Raw genomic sequence first — 19,271 nt, 5'->3', positions numbered from 1 at the left:
TCACCACACTTATTCACTTAACATGTATGAAAAATATCACACGTACGCATTGGTGCTATATATGTTTATACCCTCTAACTTGCAAATAAAACCTTCCTTTATGACGCAGAAGGATCCACATCCTTTCACATGTTTATTCCACAAAAAGGATTTTGTTTCAAAGGATTTATTACTACAGGCAGAAACCAAGGAAAATGCAGTGTGGTAGGTTTTACAAGGCACCTGCAAGGAGCTTCAGTGTCATTCTCACTCTGTCATTTTATATTTTTATATACTTCATGCAGCAGTCCCCTGAGATCTTGCTAAAATTAATTTATACATGCTTCAGTCATGCCAGCACTTCCATTTTTAAAATACTACGTAGGTATTTAGCTGCACAAGTTCGATTCAAATCAACAGGAGCTTGGAAAACATACCCTTGCATAAACCACTTTGACATTCTTTTTGCCAAAACACCAAGAAGCCACTCAAATGAAACATCCGGTAATCAAAGCCAACAGCACAGTTGCAATTAACAGTAACAAACGTCGGGCCGTGCTTGAACTGGGTCCCAAGAATTTCTGAGCCTGAGCCTGCCCTCCAATGCAGAAATGCTCACCGGAGCCAAAAACATTGTTCTGTTTGCCTTTCTAGCCTTTTTGAATGACTGCATAAAGGTGGAAAGCATTCCTTTAACCTTGATTCAGCTTTACATAAAGAACAAGTGTGGGCAAGTCCGCACTACAGTCATAATTTTGCTAGCTAGAAAATTCCAGTCCTGAGCACAATATAAACTATGTGCTATCTTAAAAAAGCACTTTTCCCCCCTCTCCTCCTTTTTTTCAATGCTTCTGCAAGACTCTGATAAACTCATAAGTATGTGTCAACTTGAAAATCATGATCCAGGAGTTGTTTTGTTGTTGTTGTTGTTTTAAATGAGGGGGAGGTTTCCTGAAAAAAACCCTACCCATTTTAGAATATCTAAAATTAATTTCTTTCTTGTTTGTTTGTTTATGAAAGCACATATTTTGGCTAGCGATGGCCCCACTGCACCTAAAGGCACTAAACTTCCTGAAAGTTCAAAGCCTGAACCACGCTTCCCCCCTGACCTATATGTGCACAACAATGAAATGAAACCCTATCCCAGCCCCTTTGCAGATCCAAAGCTGATCTACATGACCCCTTTCTAGATGGAGAGGACTGCAATTCACAAAAGCCCAATGCTTGAGCTTGAGAACGAGTTTATAAGGTGAACAGAGCTGTATTATCAAAACTACCTTTGTAAAGAGGAATGACTCATAACAGTCAAAAAAAAAAAAGAGAAAAAAAAATAGGATTTCTGCTGACTGAATTCCCCTCTTCTGGCAGTTGCAGGAACAGCTACTGCTAACAAAACCTACAAAACCCTAGACAAGGAGGCTAGAGGATTATCTGCCTACCTATCAGCCTGTCAGTCTGTTTAATCTTATCACCCAGTGTACATCCATAAAAGCGTAAAGGAAAAAGCATCTATCAGATTGAGACTTATTTACAAAGGTAGGTGATAAATGTGGTGCAGCTCCTCAAGCTCCTATTGATTTAGTAGGGCTACTGCTGTGGATAGCAGCTTCAGACCCTGATTTCAGAGAAGCTGCCTCTCTACAGCCAAGAAAAGACACACACAACACATCAGCCCCTGTGCCCCGACCCTGCACACTGCGTTGTATGGGACAGACCCAGTTGCTTTGATTACTCTCTAACAACTGCTCTTGGAAAAAAAACACAAGTTTGGGAACTGCACTCAGCTTGGAAAAAGTGCCAGTAACTGCTATTGACATTAATGAAAGCCACATACAAACACGGAAAGGAACTGATACATTATCCCTTAAAAATCTACTCAGTACTGAGGCAGTTAGGGAGTTTTATATCAGCTCTGCAGCCAAAGCAACAGTAAATGCTCCCATTATTACTTCAAATATTTAAATTTCTGTTTCTTACAGAAATATGATGAAAATGTCTAGACCTTTAATTTTCTTGCACAGCAACATGTATAGTATAAAAAGTGACAGAAATCACTGAAGCAGACTAAAGTATATAACATACTCTGTCAAAAGCTTTTTTTTAACAATATGTTTTACCTCAGCTCACCCTAGAATAGATTTTAATAAAGCCCCTTCTGAAGTGTGATATAATAGCAAATGAAGTGCAGCATCTTACAAGGTCATATATCTTCAAATTAAAGAGTGCTCTGCACCCTTCACCTTCATTTTATCCACTCTAATTAATCGATTTATTACCCACAGCTGTTCGATTCTTTCATTTTTAAAGTCACAGCATGCATTCTTTCTTCATTCTTTTTTGTTGTGGGATTTTTTCTTTAAAAAAAATTAAGTGTGAGAGTGTGTATGTGCATGCATTCCCCTTGCTTAGCTCAAGAGCTGACAGGATGAAGAAAGCTGTGTATTAGACAACAACAACAACAACAGCAATACGTTTACTTCAGCACATACGTAAGGAGAAAAATTCCTGAGCAGACTGAGGATCAAGGCAAATCTAAAACTGAAATGGCTGATTAAAAAAATTACCCTCAAAATGGCAGCTGGCTGGATGCTTGCTACTACTTGTTACATGGAACTGAGATGTTTTGCTTTGTCCTCCAAAACTTCACCTCTGTGATATTCAAGTGAGGAAAGTAAATCCCCCTCCTTTTTAGTTTCTTTTGAACAGAGCAAATTAGTCCTATTAGTGCTAAGATTTACAAGCTAGCAGTCATAAAACAGTCTTCCTTTTTGTTTTGTTTAGCTTTTATGCTCCTTAACTCCGAGAGACCCTGACCTGATGGCAAAATTGATGGCAGGCTACCTAGCTACCAGTCTCTGGCTGCTTCACGAGTGTTCATGTGTGCATGCCTATGTGTCTGCCATTTAACTTTCACAACCCTCAAAGACTCTCCCCAGATACCCCATTTAAAAAAATAAAAAAAAAAAAATGTTCATTTCCATATTATCACTTCATGGTATCTTGCCTAGAAGTTGCCCTGAGCAGTGTAGATGCTCACTTTTAAGAACAGAACAATGTCAAAAACTCTTTGAAGATCCAATCCGAACATTTTTATATTCAAAAACTTGCTAAATATTTTAAACATGCCCAGAAACAGCCATGTATTGCTCAAGAGTGATCCTTGTATTTAATAATGCAGTGCACCTACACTATAAAACTCTTTGTTATAAGGCTACTTTTGATATATGGCTATCTTAATCCCTTGCCACCTGCACTGAAGTCTGGCTAAATACCTGCTTTATGATAACCAGCTATATTGGCTTTTCCACATGCAGTCTTTATCACTTCAGCACCTGCGTGACTTTGACCATGTGAGTTATCAACATCAGTGAAACTTAAGCATAGGCTGAAGTGCTGTGTTGGATAGTGATGAAATTATTAATGTGTCTAGACTTAAGCACAAGCTAAGACTTCATGAATACTGTTCAATGAATTGCACATGGATTCAACCCTACACTCTGCAACTAGGCATGAGTTTCAGGGCTGATGGCTCAAGTATAACTTTTTATCTTTACGTTAGTTGATAGATGTGATATATGTACTGAGATGCAACATCCAGGCTACGAGCCCTAGGCAGTCAACAGTAGCTTTAAGGTTGCTCTAAAGCCAAACAAATACTGTCACTGGAGTTCAGGCATGAGACAGGTTTGTAGGCCTGGATCCTACTGAGATACAGGTGTATAGGTTCAGAAATATTGTTTTGTAGGCTAGGAAGGATAGTGAGATTAAAGAATGAGAGGACTGGGATAAACCTGAAGGGTTGCCCTTGCCTGATTCCTGACCCAAAGGACATCCATATCTATGCATCTGTTGATAACTATGTCAGATATTTCAAAGGCCCCTGATGGAGAGTTTACAACCCTCCCAAAGTTTACCTCAGTCCTTTCCTCCTTTACTATCAGGAAGGCTCCCCAAATGCCTAATTTAAATCTTTCTTCATACAATTCAAGATTATATTTTGTCTTACCTACACATACATGAAAAACATAGGAAACTATTTAGTCTGCACCTCGTACAGATATCCAGCCCAGAGATTTTCAGTTGAAACACTTCATGTCTTTTAAAAAACATATCTCCCAACTTGAACTAGAAATACCAAGTGAGAAAGAATTCACTAAGTATCAGAGCAGTCTGTGGCAACGGTTGACTATTTTCAGCTTTAAAAAAACTTTTTTCTTCCCAGCTTAAATTGCTGAATTAAACTGCCAACCATTACATCTTTTAATGTTTTTACTTGGTAGATTAAAAATCTCTCCTGTATCATCTCCTTAAGCAGGTAATTATAAACTATGAACTTGTTGAACACTCTTGCTTTTTCTGAGTATTATGACAAAAGATGGTCTTTTCCAGAAATATTAAAATGTGTTCCCTTCATTACTGCATGACAGATTATGATCCGTTCAAAATGTCAAAGCAATAATGAGCTTCTTTCTAATCCACGAACAGCACACAACAAAGCTAAATTCAGATCCTGCCTCCCAAATTCTGCCCTTATGGAGGACAGTGAGAAAAGACAGGTCAGTTTGCCCATCCCAGAGCAAGAGTAGTGTGGGTCTATGGGCATTCATCCCACTGCACCAGGCAGCCTGAACACCCTGACTTATCTGTCCTCTGCAGTCTGACTTGTATCATTTAGTGATACGAGGATCCTCCTTGCCCAGTAGGTATTTAACTTTCTATATACCCTGAACACTGAACTCCTTTGCCCTGGAGATAAATTTCCTTCAAAATATCCTCAGTTATTCTGGATACTATCAAACAATAATCAGCGTATGGTAAGAACTGTTTAAAATTCATTATTTTCTGCTGGGCTACAGTGACATCCAGTGCCTTATGAATCCTCCTCTCAGCATGCTTGAATAATTCCATTAGCTGTAACAGAGAACAAACTCCCCCTCTTTAATCACCTACCCATAACCCCTTGCCAGGACTGCAACGAGGACCTGCAGTCAGATCCACGTAACCACTGCCATACCTCTAGCAGTACTTCCCAGATAACGTTTCTGGTTCCCTTTACAAAGTTACAACAGCAGAAATAAAAATGTTAAAGAATCTTAATAATGCTTTACTGCACCTTTAGAAGTTCAGGAGAAGTAGAAACTTGCAAGCTCTAAAGAAAGGACACCTTTTATTGTAGCACTCAGGAACAGACATGTATTAAGTTCCTCCGATCTTTCCACCACTGTTACTCTCTTCTCCACCACTTCATTTTTAATGAACATTTAAATAATTACTTTTTGTTATTATGATGGTTACTCTAATAATGCCAAAAAGGTAGTGTGGATGCTCCATAAAAAACACACCTTTAATTGAATTATTATTAAATTAAAATGCCATAATTGAGAACACTAGTTTAACAAGTCTCCTTATAAGACCGGCTGACATTAAAGAGAAGGGCATTAAATACTGGAAAGATTTAGTGTTTCATAATAAAGAAAATATATGGTTATATGTGGTTTGACAGGTCACCTAGACAAGGGCCAAATATTTTCCAGGTGTCTGCAGAGTGGATCTGCGGTGTGAACTATAATTGGCTCATACATAGTGCTTGATTGGGTACACAAAAATATCTCTAACATAGGTGTTTCTGCTGAAAAGGTTTTATAAGCCGTATTACAACTCTAAATTGTCCAAGTTAGCAAGAAAGTTTACTTACATGTGTTTCTGATTGAATAAACATATGCTGAGCACACCCAATATCAAGAGATTTATCCTTTCTGCACTCCCCAGATAGTTTGGAAGCACTCCTACCTCCATTTCAGAGGTACTGACAGTCTCAATAAAAAAGACAGAAGTGTCAAGTAGGGTCCAAGCCTGGGTGAGGATCACTGCAGCCAGTCCAATGCCAGTAACTACTTCCACTCAAGGGAACCATTTCTTTTTCTACCTCTCTTCATTTTAATTTTGTTTTGATGGCAACATGAACTGAAGATGTAAAACAAGGCAACTCCTCTCCCATCCCCGGAGCTAACACAGTGCATCTATCCCTACACTGCCTTGTTTAAAGAAAGAGCTCAAGAGTGTCTTGCAGCACATCCTGCTGAGGGTGACAGGGACTATCACCAACGGTTTGTAAAGTTAGCATCAACTGGCAACTAAAGTTGGTATTTTATGACTTAGCAAGACGCCTGCAGTCTCACAACCTAAGCACCTCCAATTCTCCACTCAGATAAACAGCCACTCTCTCTTGTAAAGCTCAGCTGACCTGAAGTGCATCTCAGTGAAGGAGATGAAGGTTTAGGTGCAAGAGCCAAAGCAGGAGGGGCCACTGAGCCTGTCATCATCTGGAAATGGGGAAACTCAGGATGAGGTCAGTGAAAGGAATGTGACAGGGAAACAAAAATTAAATGTTTTTAAGAAATGGATGGAAAAATAAGGGTGTCTGAAGAAAGAAGAAGTAATCAAAAAGTATTACTTCTCAGTAACAGACTGTGTTTCCTCCCATTCTAGACCCTGTGCTCTTTTTCTACCTTGCCTTGAATAGCCTATCTCTTCTAGTGCCATCTTCAAACTGAAGAAAAATCACAACTTCATGCAATATTCTTCTCCCACACACTGCTTGTGTTTCACCACTTTCCCCATCCTGTTTCTACCTTGACTAGTGAGAATGCAAGTTCTCTACAGATATTATGCAAGAAACTTTATGCCAAGAGAACGTACAAATCCCACAAGACCCTCTCGCTCCCAGCACTGATTTTAATTAGCAATGTGAATTTTCCTGAGAGCATTTTCTACCTGTTGAAAAAAGTCTACAATAACACTGCTTAACACCAATATTAAAAAGTATTTATATTACACTACTATTTTTCATGTACTATTAATTCTTTCTATGTTAAAGCCAACTGCCAAACTCTGTCCTTAGTGGATTAAATGCTGCCCCACTCTTGGGAGCCTATTTTTTTTCTGAAGCCATTTGGGCTTTTCAGCTATGTTCCTTTTCTATTAGGCAGGATTGTCTGTTTATCATTCCTGTAATAATATGTTCCTTGTCAAATCAACTATTTTATCATGTGAGTCAAAAAACAAAAAGATTAATTGCCAGCCACGTAGTTGGTAAGTCAGACTGTCATGCTGTGTGTCTAAAGTCAATCCTTTCATAATACCTTAAAATCATACTCTTAGCCAAACTCTGATTTTAATTACCATACTATGATTTTAAAGTAGCTCTGATGACGACCGTTCCAGTCTTTGAATTTTTCTTGATAAACTATACTAGGTTATCACAAACAGGGATCTTAACTAGGCTTACATGAATATACCAAGTTGTGGTGGTTTTGTTGGTTTTTTTTTTCCAATTAAACTTTCCCCAGAAGCATTTTATATGTCCTCTCTGGCATTTATACTTAGAGAAAAAGAAGGAGACTGCAGGCAGACTACAGCCATGCATAACACAAACAGACGCTTCCTGCTTCTTAATGGACACAGGCGACCTTTGGCTGAAGATGCAGTTTGTGTTCAATAGTCCCATTTTCTGTAAGACTTAATCATACCTCAGATCTGTATTGCCAGATTCACATAAATGAGCCAAATGCACAGCTCAGTTTAATTTCGAAGTGCATTACAAAATGGCAATATTATATTTTTAGGTATAAAATGTCAATAGTCATTTTGGGCAACTTCCTTCTGCATGTCAAATTTCTTATTCCTTAAAAGAGCTTGTGGCTTACTGGAAGTTAATGTTCAGCCTACAGAAGTGTAAGAAGTGCTTTTACTTAGTGCAGAAAAAGAAAGAAAATTGCATACCAAAAATGGAACTCACGACACAGGGGTTTTGACCCAGAAGTGCTATTAAAAAGGGAGATAAAAAACATGTTTGTCATCTCTGAACACCTTCTACTAATTGGTGTTAATTTCTCAAATACAAAGACAATTTATAAAGGAGAGAAAGGGAGAAGTGCAAAAAGTAAGGAGCAAACAGGAAAATCAATATTAAAAGATCAATAGTGAATGAGTTAACTTTTAAATTAGCCCTTTGTGATACAACAGTTTCAACTGAATCTACCTTTAGCATCTAAACAGTTTTGTGTCTTTTAGTTAGTTTTTCTGAACCTAAGACATCAACTAGCAGATTGCGAGGATGCTTTACAAACCTGCTGTATAAAATAGTGAAAAAAAATCAGTGAGAATGGAGAATGTAATATGGGGGGACTGGGGGTGTAGGGCAGAAGTACTCAGTCATAAGATGAAAAGACCATAGAACTACCCATTGGTGGTGGTTTAATATATAGGAACCCATTTAAAGCATTCATGAAAAACACTTGTAATGCTCAAGGACACTTTTAGGCCTTTTCTTTGCATAAGGTATTCTAATGTATTTGAAATAATGTCAGTCTTTTCTACAACATATGAAATATGCCAGCAGCTTCCCCTTAAATCGGTTTCCTGTAAGTAGTTTTGTTTGAAAACTGGCAAGTTCTGGGATCTTGTTTTTTTTTTTTCCCACAGACTTTTCTAAGGTGACATTTTCTCATCTTACAAGCAAGAATGCTCAGTAATCTGAATAGGACCTTAAAGGAGGATACATAAAGGAAATTGTCCATGTCATATAATGGAAAAATAAAAAATAAATTAGGAAACAATAAAAAAGCCAAAGAGTGAAAACAAATTTTCCATTCTTTTTTTTTTCTTTTTTCCCAGAAGTACTTCAGTATGTTTTACTACAACTATTTCTTAAGGGTATTAGATGCCTATTCATAGTTAGTAAATGAAATAGCATTTTTGTTTTAATTCATTGCTTCTTTAACAAATGCTAACTCCCATCTCTGCTTCTTTAAATCCACAAAATCTCCATGTTCAATCCTAAGAAGTATTATAAAGGCTGTAAATCTTGTTTTAATGGAATGTACATTTAGCTATGAGGAGATAATTGACGTTATGGAGGGCCTAGATGCTGAATTATATAGGTTATCTAATACAAAGGGGACTCATTACCGAAGCACTACAAACAAGTAGTAATATATGTATATTGTTCTGAGTGGCGTTATAGCAAAAGTGTTCGGGTCTGCAGGGATTTATAAAACACAAGAAAACAGCAGACATGCACTTGTAAATTTGTCTCATTTGTCTCTGAAGTTAAAGGTTATTCCCTTGATCTGAATTTGTAATAAAAACATGCTAGACTAAGGTTTGTAGAGAATGTTTGAATATGTAAATTGTGTATAATGATAGGCAATTATAGGGTAAAAACTGGACCTTATGAATGTTACAGAATTGCATGGAGCATCAAAGTATTTTCCTTCAGACGAAATATTTATCTTTTATGCATGTTATAAGCACTTTTTCAAAGGTATTCAGCAACCTATTTGAGTGGAGAGTTGACAAAAATCAAACCATTATAACCGACTAAGACTCTGGGCTTATGCACAGGAGAAGCCACAGCATTTTACAGAATATACATAATAAATCTCTTGAACTAATAGTTCTGGAGATGGATCCTCAAGGACAAGTTCCACTGATTTTCACTCCCTTAGATGAAAGCTGGTCAGATGTTTCTGGATTTTTATTTTTTAAAGAAGATGTGAGGGTGGAAATGTGGGGAGGGAGACTGTGGAGAGTAACTAGGTAAGAATCTGAATTTTTGGACTGATTCAGTGAAGCCCTATTCCCTCCTCAGTTCATTTGCTGCTGGTTTAGGGGAATAATACATATTTAGAAAAATAAAGGAAAGAAAAAGATGCTGCATCAAGATAGGAAGGAGTAAAGCCGGGAGATGATACGGTAGTTTATGCTACCGAAGATAAGGTTTTCTCCTTCTCTGAACACGGCAGTCTGTTCAGGTTAACCAACTGCAGTGTTAGAATAACTCCAGCCGACTTGTCACAGAGTACAAAAGTCATCAGCAACTGAATGTTCTTTTCTGCACCGCAATTAAGACGAATCAATACGACGTGCCACAAATGGTATTTTACTCTCAATAAGAACTCGGGCTGAGTTTATTCAGAATATTTTAGCGCTTCCCCAGGGGATTTTGGTCCGACGCAGATGGCAAATAAAGTACTCAGCCTAGGGCTAGAGCACATTATGCTAATTCTAATGTCAGATGTACTTTAATATACAGCTCTATTTAATCACCCCATTATTTCACATTTCCATATGAAAAACCTGCGGCACTTCTGCAGAGCTTTCACTCTGCGACAATGCCAGCTTCCTTCAACTAGCTCACTGCGAAACAGAAAAGAAGACTGGTCATTCTCGCCAGTCAAAATGTTACAGTTGCAAAGTTTCAGTATTCCTGAATTTAAAGTGAGTCTTCCAGCGCAATTAGCAAATCGCTCGGCTAGAATGCTGATATATACAAAATGCTAAGGAGGTGTGACTGAAAAAAATAGAAATAACAGTCCTCCTTCTCTACCTCATCTGCTCACGCACACAGACATAGGCAGGCTCATAACTCTGCTTGCAGAACAGTAATAATAAAAATAACGAAAATATTTTGATAATGCAATTCAACCAATATTCTCAACACTTGTCACCAAAACACTGCTATTCCCACTGCACGGCTTCCGTTACTTAGAAGAACAGACATGGCTGGCACAGCTGCCAACCTACAGATGTCTCCGAATAAAACCTTCCTTGTATATCAATAATTTTTGCCTGTAACAAACTACACCTCTAATTAGGTTTAGAAGCCACACACCTTCAGCATAGACCACTATCCAAATTAACTGCAAATTTACTTCGATGCCTTATCTCTCATGACCACAGAATTTGAACTTACAGACTTGAAAGAAAAATGATTCAAAACTGGATCTACACTGAAAGGAATGAAGGAAAAAACTTTGCTGTGGAGCTGTTTTTCAAGCCATGTAGGCTCTTGATGTGCAGACAGGGAAAGCAGAAGCAGTCCTTGGAGCACCTCTTCAGCATCCAAGCTTTCCCTGTAGAGTAATTCTGTGAAGGACACTTAATTCAACATTTGTGTACAGTCCCCAGTGAAATGAGTTCCATGGTCTCAATAAGATCTTCTCCCAGCTTGGCATAACTGAGGCTCCACGATAACTAGCACTGCACATCATGGGGAGCCAGGTCAGGACTGGATTATACCAAGCTGTTATCAGAGGAATGTACGAAGCTTAAGTCAATCATTTTTTTAATCATTGCATTAAACCTACAATATATTTCACAAAAAAAAAGGTCTATTTAGAAAAAGACCTACTTTTTCCTCCTCCAACCACCCAATCTGCATCTTTTAAAAATTGTTTAGCAATGCATGCAGAGCCAGCACCTGGGGCCAGATCTCACCTGGTTTCACTGTGATGCATCAACATTTAAAGATACAGAATTGTGTTGCTGTGCCTTGACACGGCATATGCCACAACTTCCATGTCCTAATTTGAACACAGCAGATGATATCCCTCACACTCAAAGCAGAAATGCTTACATTTTCAAGCTTTCTTTTATTTTTATATATATACATATAGATGTGTGTGTGTATATATGTATATATACATGATTTGCTCTCTCTAAGAGTGGCTATGAATATAGCACTACGCACAAAGAAGGAAGGGGGCCGAGCACAGGGCAGAGGTCTGTCCTTCCTCGTCTGTTCCAACCAGACTTTCAAAACCACAATCTTATCTTGGGAGAAGCCTACACAACAGCTCCACCCCACTGGAAGTTTTGCTTGAATGGTAAATACAGCACAATTTCATTTAGTAAATTAGGGCAACTTTAAGATTTGTTGAAAGTAAAGAGTACCTCACCCTGAAAATGAGTAGTTAAAATAAAAAAAAGAGGAAATTAATGTTTAATATCCCAATACAAAGCCCACCAAAGTCAATATGAATCTTTCCACAGGTTTCAATGGGCTCTGGATGAGGATCTTCTTCCACATTGGAATTTGTTAGCCTCAATACACTGTCTTCAATGTAGGGATAAATCTGGTATGTGGAGGTGTAATTAAAAGAAGAAAAATTCAGTTCACATCAACTATAAGCCTAAAGATGTGAATATCTCAGAAGAATAAATGGAGACATATCTAGTAAAGTATCTTTTCTATCTTTAGTTAAAAGAAAAACAGTTGAAATTGGACAAATATATAAATTAATCCTTGACAATTCTGTTGCTTTTTCTAATGCTGATATTATGTTGCATTTTGGAAGTAAAAAAGGATAATAATAATTCTCTGTAGAACTTATTTCTTTAGCACACTTCAGATAAACTGACTGCAGTCTTAAACTCCATTAGTAACAATCCTTTGAAAAAAATGTAGCTGTGACTTAACAAAATATTTTTTAAAATAACATTTATTCTTGGTAATAAAGAAATTTGTGGAATTCCATTCAATTTCCATCATTACGGATATTTTTTGAATGCATGAATATCTCCAGACATCTTACACTAAAGTGTTCCTACAAGACTCAAAAGTCTTGTAAAGGAAAATCCCAGGCTGGGTAAACAAAGAAGAAAACAACCAGAAGCTTTAAAAGGCTAAATACGGAGGGTGCGAGGAAGGAGGAAGGCATAAAATACTTCAGATGAAAAATAACATGCATCAGCTACAGAAGTAGGGGTCTTGGGGGTTGCTCTAGATTAAGCAGTTAAATTGCAATCTATGACTATGAAGTTGCGAAAGATGAATCTCCAATCATATTTCCTGAAGTGCAAAGATAAAAAAACTATTTTTGATCTTTAAATAGGTGGTGGTTTATGTCACTATATTGCTACAGAAAATTATGCCAGTGTTGGCTTAAGAGAAAATCATAAAAACTTCCTATTTTATTTCTATACAATCCAGACTGATCACCTAAGAGAAGTGTAATTAAACAATACTAAGCATCCCTTTGAGAATGTGCTGCCGAAAAATATTTTTAGAACAATCACTGTAGTAATTCTTCTTAGTTGTAGAAACACTCCAAATCAGAAAGTCAATTTTTCCTCTATTTGCAGAAGTGTGCTGGTTTTCACTGGAAAGGCGCCTGTGTTTTGTTTGGCTGCTGTTCATATACTGCCTTGGCAGGATTTCCTTGGATTGCTTACAGTGAACATTGCTCTTGCATACAGTAGCACTCCCATTTTAACCGTCCCAGCCACACGTTTTCTAATAACACACGAAGAGCTGCAAAATCCCTATAAGCACAGCTCTTTAAAGCAGCAACAGAAGGGGGTGGAGGCGGAGGACTGGAGCCGGGGGGAGGCTCTGCCCGTTCAAAACCCAGCGCTGCAAACAGAGGATAGTCCTTTTAAAAACAACCAATGTGAATTGTGTTTAAGGAGCAGCTTTCCAGGGAAAGAAAACAGCTCTGAGAAAAGGGCCTGATTCAGCTGATTCACTGAATCTGATCTGCTCTGGCTGGGCTCCGAGCATCACTGAATTGGGTCCAAAGTACTGTTTATTTGGTTTTGGGTTTTTTTTTTTTTTTCCCCTTGCCCTTCTAAGGGGTGTGCAGATAACTTAATAATTCCTGGTATTACCTTGCATGTTTGAGACTCAGCACCCGAGCCTGTGTTCCTCATGCATCCAGATTTTCTGCCCATCAAGGGAGGTTTGGGTGCATGTGGAACACAGGAATCCACTGTGGGAATCAAACAGGCAGGCAAGATGGAAGAGGAGGACATCTATCTCGCTGAAACAGTCTCAGGAAACAAATGCAGCATTTCTACCTACGGCTGAGAGAAAGACAATAACAAAACCGTTATTCAGCTCCATGCCCTTTACAAATACAACTGACTTGTTAGTGGACAGCTGCGGCTCAGCCCCCCTCCACACCATTCCAACTTGCTGCCTTTGCCACCCTGCTTTTGGAGATCGGCAGCAATTTGCATCTCCATGCATCTCATTTCTCGTTAAGTAAGTTGATTAATTTGGGTGAGGGAAGTTGTCATTCAAAAAAACCCAGAAATTTCTACCGGCATTATTTCTGCCTTTCAAAATTCACCAGCCTCCCCCCAACGGGTCCACCCCCACTTCACACCTCCCTTTCTCCCTGTCCCTTTCTCGCCCCTTCCCGCTCCCTCCCTCCCTCTCCCTCTTTCTCCCCGTTGTTTACAAAGGTTTCATTATGTTTTCAACTAATCAGAAAGGCCTACTAATACACAATTAACATGTGACTATAAAAAAAATAGCTTCCAGAAGAAGGAAAAGTAATTAAGTACAGAATGCTTTTCAGTAAGTGCTCACTTTAACCCATCGTCAGAGAACAGAGTCTAGGTTAGTCCACAATGGATGGAACAGATGCCAAGGGCAAAATGTTAAAAGCAAATAAAAAAGGACATTATTTTCTTTGGGAATAAGAACTATCAATGCCACAAAAACGAACATCACACTGCAGTTGTTTTTATCTGACCTACTCCTCTTTCCTCCACTTTTCTAAAGTGCCTTTTCTGTGTGTTTCATTAAAATAAAAACAAAAATAAAGGTATTGTTTATTGCATCTTTGCTTCCAAGGCGACAGAAAAACAAGTGTCCTGCTTTTGGCTGGGGTAGAATAATTTTTTTTTCTAGTAGCTGGTACAGTGCTGCATTTTGGATTTAGGATGAGAATAATGTTGATAACACACAGAGATTTTAGTTGTTGCTGAGCAGTGCTTACACTAAGACAAGGACTTTTCAGCTCTCTTGCTACCCCACCAGTGAGCAGGCTGGAGGTGCACAAGGAGTTGGAAGGAGACACAGCCAGGACAGCTGACCTCTGCTGACCCAAGGGATATTCCATACTGTATGACATCATGTTCAGCATATAAACTAGGGAGAAAGCTGGCCAGGGGGCAGTGGCCCAGGAACAGACTGGGCATCAGTCATTTGGTGGTGAGCAATTGTTTTCAATTTGCATAATTTTTTTTCTTGGGTTTTATTTCTCTCTCTTTTTGTTATTTTCACGTTCATTGCAATTTTATTGTTATTTATTATTATTATAATTTAATTTATATCCATAATTAAACTTTTCTTAACTCATGAGTTTTCTTACTTTTACCCTTCAGATTCTCTCTCCCATCCCACTGGAGGGGGAACAAGCTAGTGGCTGTGTGGTGCTTAGTTAAACCACAACACCAAGTAATCAGTATCACCACTGAAATGGCACAACACTGTAGGTTATTTAAAAGATTTTAATATAAAATATTTGGGTCCTGAATGTACACATAAGCTAAGTTCCCAGAAAAGTCAGTAGAAATCCTGCCCAAGCAATGACAAGGGGTGTTGAAGCCTCTGCAAGTTGTGCTGTTATCACAACATATAGGAACTACAGGAGACAGTTTTAAAGGTTGCAGGATTTGCAGAACTTCAGTTATTAACTCTGGATCTGTCTGCTGACACTGTCTTCAGCCTGAGAGTTGCCACGCAGGTTGGCAGCCTAAGGCCACTAGCAGATATATATAACATACACCATATATATGTGAGTGTATTGGGAAGGCTTAAATTAAAATGTTATCTGAATAGATTCAGGATTGTTGGTTTTTTTTAATCCAGGGATTGTCAAAATATGTCCAAATGCTCCCTGTGTTCTTGATACATTCAGCTAACTTTCACAGCACAAATGGTTCCCTTTGGAAAAACATATATTCTTCTAGATGTCTGTCCTTGGAGTAAAGAATTTAGGATATTTTTTATTTGTTCCCCTCCCTCAAATGAATGGTAAACCAAACAGACATGTAGTTGTGCATTTTGAAAATCAAATTCTGCAAGGAGCTCAATGTTTTCAGCAAGAAGCTAAAAGACCACTTCGGTCCCACTGAGATCAAGGGGGAGCTGAGGGGTGTTGGAACAGGTCCTCAGAGGACCACATACAGTAACAACTACTTTTCCTTACACTTCCCCCCACCCACAAACACATGAATTTATATTCCAAACTATGTATCACATATAGAGTATTTTTTACTATCCAAAATCCCATTAGTTTCATTGGCACTTTAGGTAATAAGATTTGCATGGTAAAAATTCCATTTCTATTAGATTGGGTCCATAGGACTCACCAGCCTGATATGATTGTCAGAGGAAAGGGAGGATGTGTGGGTTTGTTACAATATGAGAATTTGTCCACACAGAATTTGGCACAAGTTTAATCAAAAGGACTCACTTTAACCAGTGCAAACCCCAGTGTGGCCTCTATCTCTGCCAGCTTAAAACTGGCTATATCGGGAATTTCCTCACTGTAAATGTCTATAGGTATGCTAAAACATGTCAGCTAAACTGGGGTGGCAATCAGTTAAAACAATCCGCACTCTGAAGTACTCTGGAACCTGCTGAAAGACCACTTTAGTTAAACTAGTGGAAGAGGGTGTTCAGGCCACACCCAAATGCTGCACTGGCTTTGCACAGGAAATCTGTTCCATCTTGGGCGGGAACCTTGAGGTCTCTTTAAGGACAAAGTGAAATCAGTGAGATTCCATCAGCCAGATACTACTGCTCCTGCTCATACAAAAACAAAAAACCCCTTGGTCATGCCCACAGGCATAATACCATTTTCAACCATGACCACCAACAGAAGCTTAGGGAAAAATCAGGTAGAAAAAAGTTCACAGCTAAACCCTATCCAGATCTCCCAGCAATCAATGATTTAGAGTCTTTCAGTGCCAGGGGTTGAACCAGACCAGATTAATACTTTTATTAACCACCCACCAAATCTTCCTTTTTTCTTTTTGCTTAGTCCCTTTCTGAACCCATTTGTTACTTCCAGCCCCTGTGATATCCTGCAGCAATGAGTTCAACACTTCTGTTTGGTGTGAGAGAAAAACTGAATCAGTTTTATGTCTGATGCCTGCCTCACAGGGCATTTAACAGGGACACTTGCACTGCCAAGTGCAACCTGAGCATGTCACGGCCGCAGACCATTGCAAAATACTCCCTAGTGATACCGACAGCAAAATCACACTCTCTGCTTTTACACAATTCTTATTTTAGCAAATCCTTACCAGTTCCACAGGAGATTGACTTCTAACTAATAGCAGATGGAAAACTTCAGGATTGGTACAAGGCAGATATGGTGGCTCCTTCCCAAACCGTCCTTCCTTTAGTTTGTTTGCTCTTGATTTCTGATTGACTGAATAGTTTCTTGCTCTGTTCCTAGGTTTAACATCTAATCTAGGTTTAAATGCTGCAAACAAGGAAGACGCATTCATGCTAGGAGATGGGTTTAAAAGTACTATGCTGAAATCTGTTATTTTTCCACCTCTGAAAACACTCTACAACCTGAAAACCAGTCATGGCCTGGAAGTTATTCCTAATGGTCATTTCACATGTAGTTTAGTTTACCTGTTATTCAAGACTGTAGCTTTCATTCTGAATATGCACCTGGTGTGGAGCATCAAACCAGTACTGAAGCCCCATTGGCTTAATGGACTTTGTAACCTCACTCCAAATTTATGGAAATGGAGTCTGGAGGAGGTGTCAGACTTCAGAATCACCCCTAATGCTCTTTGTTACTTGAATCATACTCCCTCTACCTGCTCCTTATTTAACTGGCTCATATATTTTTAGTTCTTTCCATCTTTCTGTATCAAATCATCCTGCCAACATTTTAATCACTTCTGTTCTTCTTCTCTGAATTACCTCCAATTTGACAACACCCTCCAATTAGCAAGCTGCACAGAATTATAGAATCATAGAATCATAGAAAAGTTAGGCTTGGAAAGGACCTTAAGATTATCTAGTTCCAACCCCCCTGCCATGGGCAGGGACACCTACACTAAACCATATCACCCAAGGCTTCATCCAACCTGCCCTTGAACAGTGCCAGGGACGGAGCATCCACAACCTCCCTGGGCAACCCATTCCAGTACCTCACCACCCTAACAGTAAACAATTTCTTCTTTATATCCAATCTAAACCTCTGCTGTTTAAGTTTCAACCCGTTACCCCTTGTCCTGTCACTACAGTCCCTAATGAACAGTCCATCACCAGCATCCTTATAGGCCCCCTTCAGATACTGGAAGACTGCTATGAGGTCTCCACGCAGCCTTCTCTTCTCCAGGCTGAACAGCCCCAACTTTCTCAGCCTGTCCTCATATGGGAGGTGCTCCAGGCCCACGACCATCCTTGTGGCCCTCCTCTGGACTTGTTCTAACAGTTCCATGTCCTTTCTATGTTGAGTGCACCAGAACTGCACACAATACTCCAAGTGAGGTCTCACAAGAGCAGAGTGGAGGGGCAGGATCACCTCCTTTGACCTGCTGGTCACGCTCCTTTTGATGCAGCCCAGAATATGGTTATATGCAGTCTTGGGTCACAGTTCTGTGGAAAGAGAGTTTCCCATGTAGCCTTGCTGTGGATCAGTTTCTGACTTCAAGAACAACCTGGAATGGTGAAAGTGAGGACTGAATTTGGCCCACGTGCATAACGAAGGCTGACTGAAGTGTACAGATTGAGAAGTAACAGTATTTTCCACAGTTTGGTGTCACTGTCCCTGGCTCAAGCAGTGATCAACAACCTTCCCTCCTCTATGACCCCTGAGACCAGCAGAGAGAAGTGGGTGACAGAGGGATTAACTGACAACATTCAGCCTGGAATGTTTTGCCTTTATCAATCTCAGGCAGATGCTTAACCCTACAGAGAAGTAATTTTCCAACCAAAACATCATGGCACACCAGATTTACAAAAAAAAAGAAAGCAATTGAGGGCTAAGGGAAGGACCCTGGACATGCACAGAGCAGCCAGCAATCAGGTTGACTTATAACCAGAGTTTGGCGGGAGGCTCCAGATGAGCATCCAGGAGTGTCTGACAGGAGACAGATAGTGAGGATGCCAAGGAATTGTTTGAGGGATCCCATTGGGTATAACAAGAAGTAATGGGATTTAATTGAGCCAGTGACAGTGTAGGCTGATGATCAGGAAAACGTTTCCTAACTAGGAGGCTGGCAAATCCTTAAGAGAAGCCCCAACCTGGAGGCGTCTCAGACAAGGAGGAGCACTTGAGAGTACACAACAAAAATAATGTCGCATTGCTAGAGCCAGGGTAGCATTATGAAACAGGCATTTTCTGCTTTCTAAATTTACGGCCATGATTCACAAAAATGGAATCAGGTTGCTCCAAGTACCCCATTTAGAAACACTGGACTCAGCATGAGCTGCACACACCCCCTTCCAACCTCAATGGAGGCTGTGCCGTATGGGAGCCTCAGTGCTCTCTAGAAATGAGCGTTATCAATATCAGTCACTGAGAGATCAGGTCAAAACTGTTAATATCTCATCAGTCACACAAACTGCATCTCTTTCCCAACAAACACCTACGGATTTATTATTAGGGTACTCAGCTCTTTGCATTTTAAAATTAAGCTGATTCACATACTTTAACATTCATTATACAATCAAAAATACAACA

The 19,271-nt window shown here is 39.3% G+C and overlaps 1 protein-coding gene across 4 annotated transcripts in view; it reads right to left on the bottom strand.

Annotated features, from left to right (window-relative positions):
• The window catches only part of BCL11B (BCL11 transcription factor B), a 96,953-nt gene that overhangs the window by 7,307 nt on the left and 70,375 nt on the right, over positions 1-19,271 (bottom strand). The gene's annotated exons all lie outside the window — the stretch shown is intronic.

Source organism: Melopsittacus undulatus, chromosome 4, assembly GCF_012275295.1.
Source record: "Melopsittacus undulatus isolate bMelUnd1 chromosome 4, bMelUnd1.mat.Z, whole genome shotgun sequence".
Taxonomy (NCBI): Eukaryota; Metazoa; Chordata; class Aves; order Psittaciformes; family Psittaculidae; genus Melopsittacus; species Melopsittacus undulatus.
The sequence above is the reverse complement of the archived record's forward strand: the minus strand, read 5'-3'. Positions and strand labels throughout refer to the sequence as shown.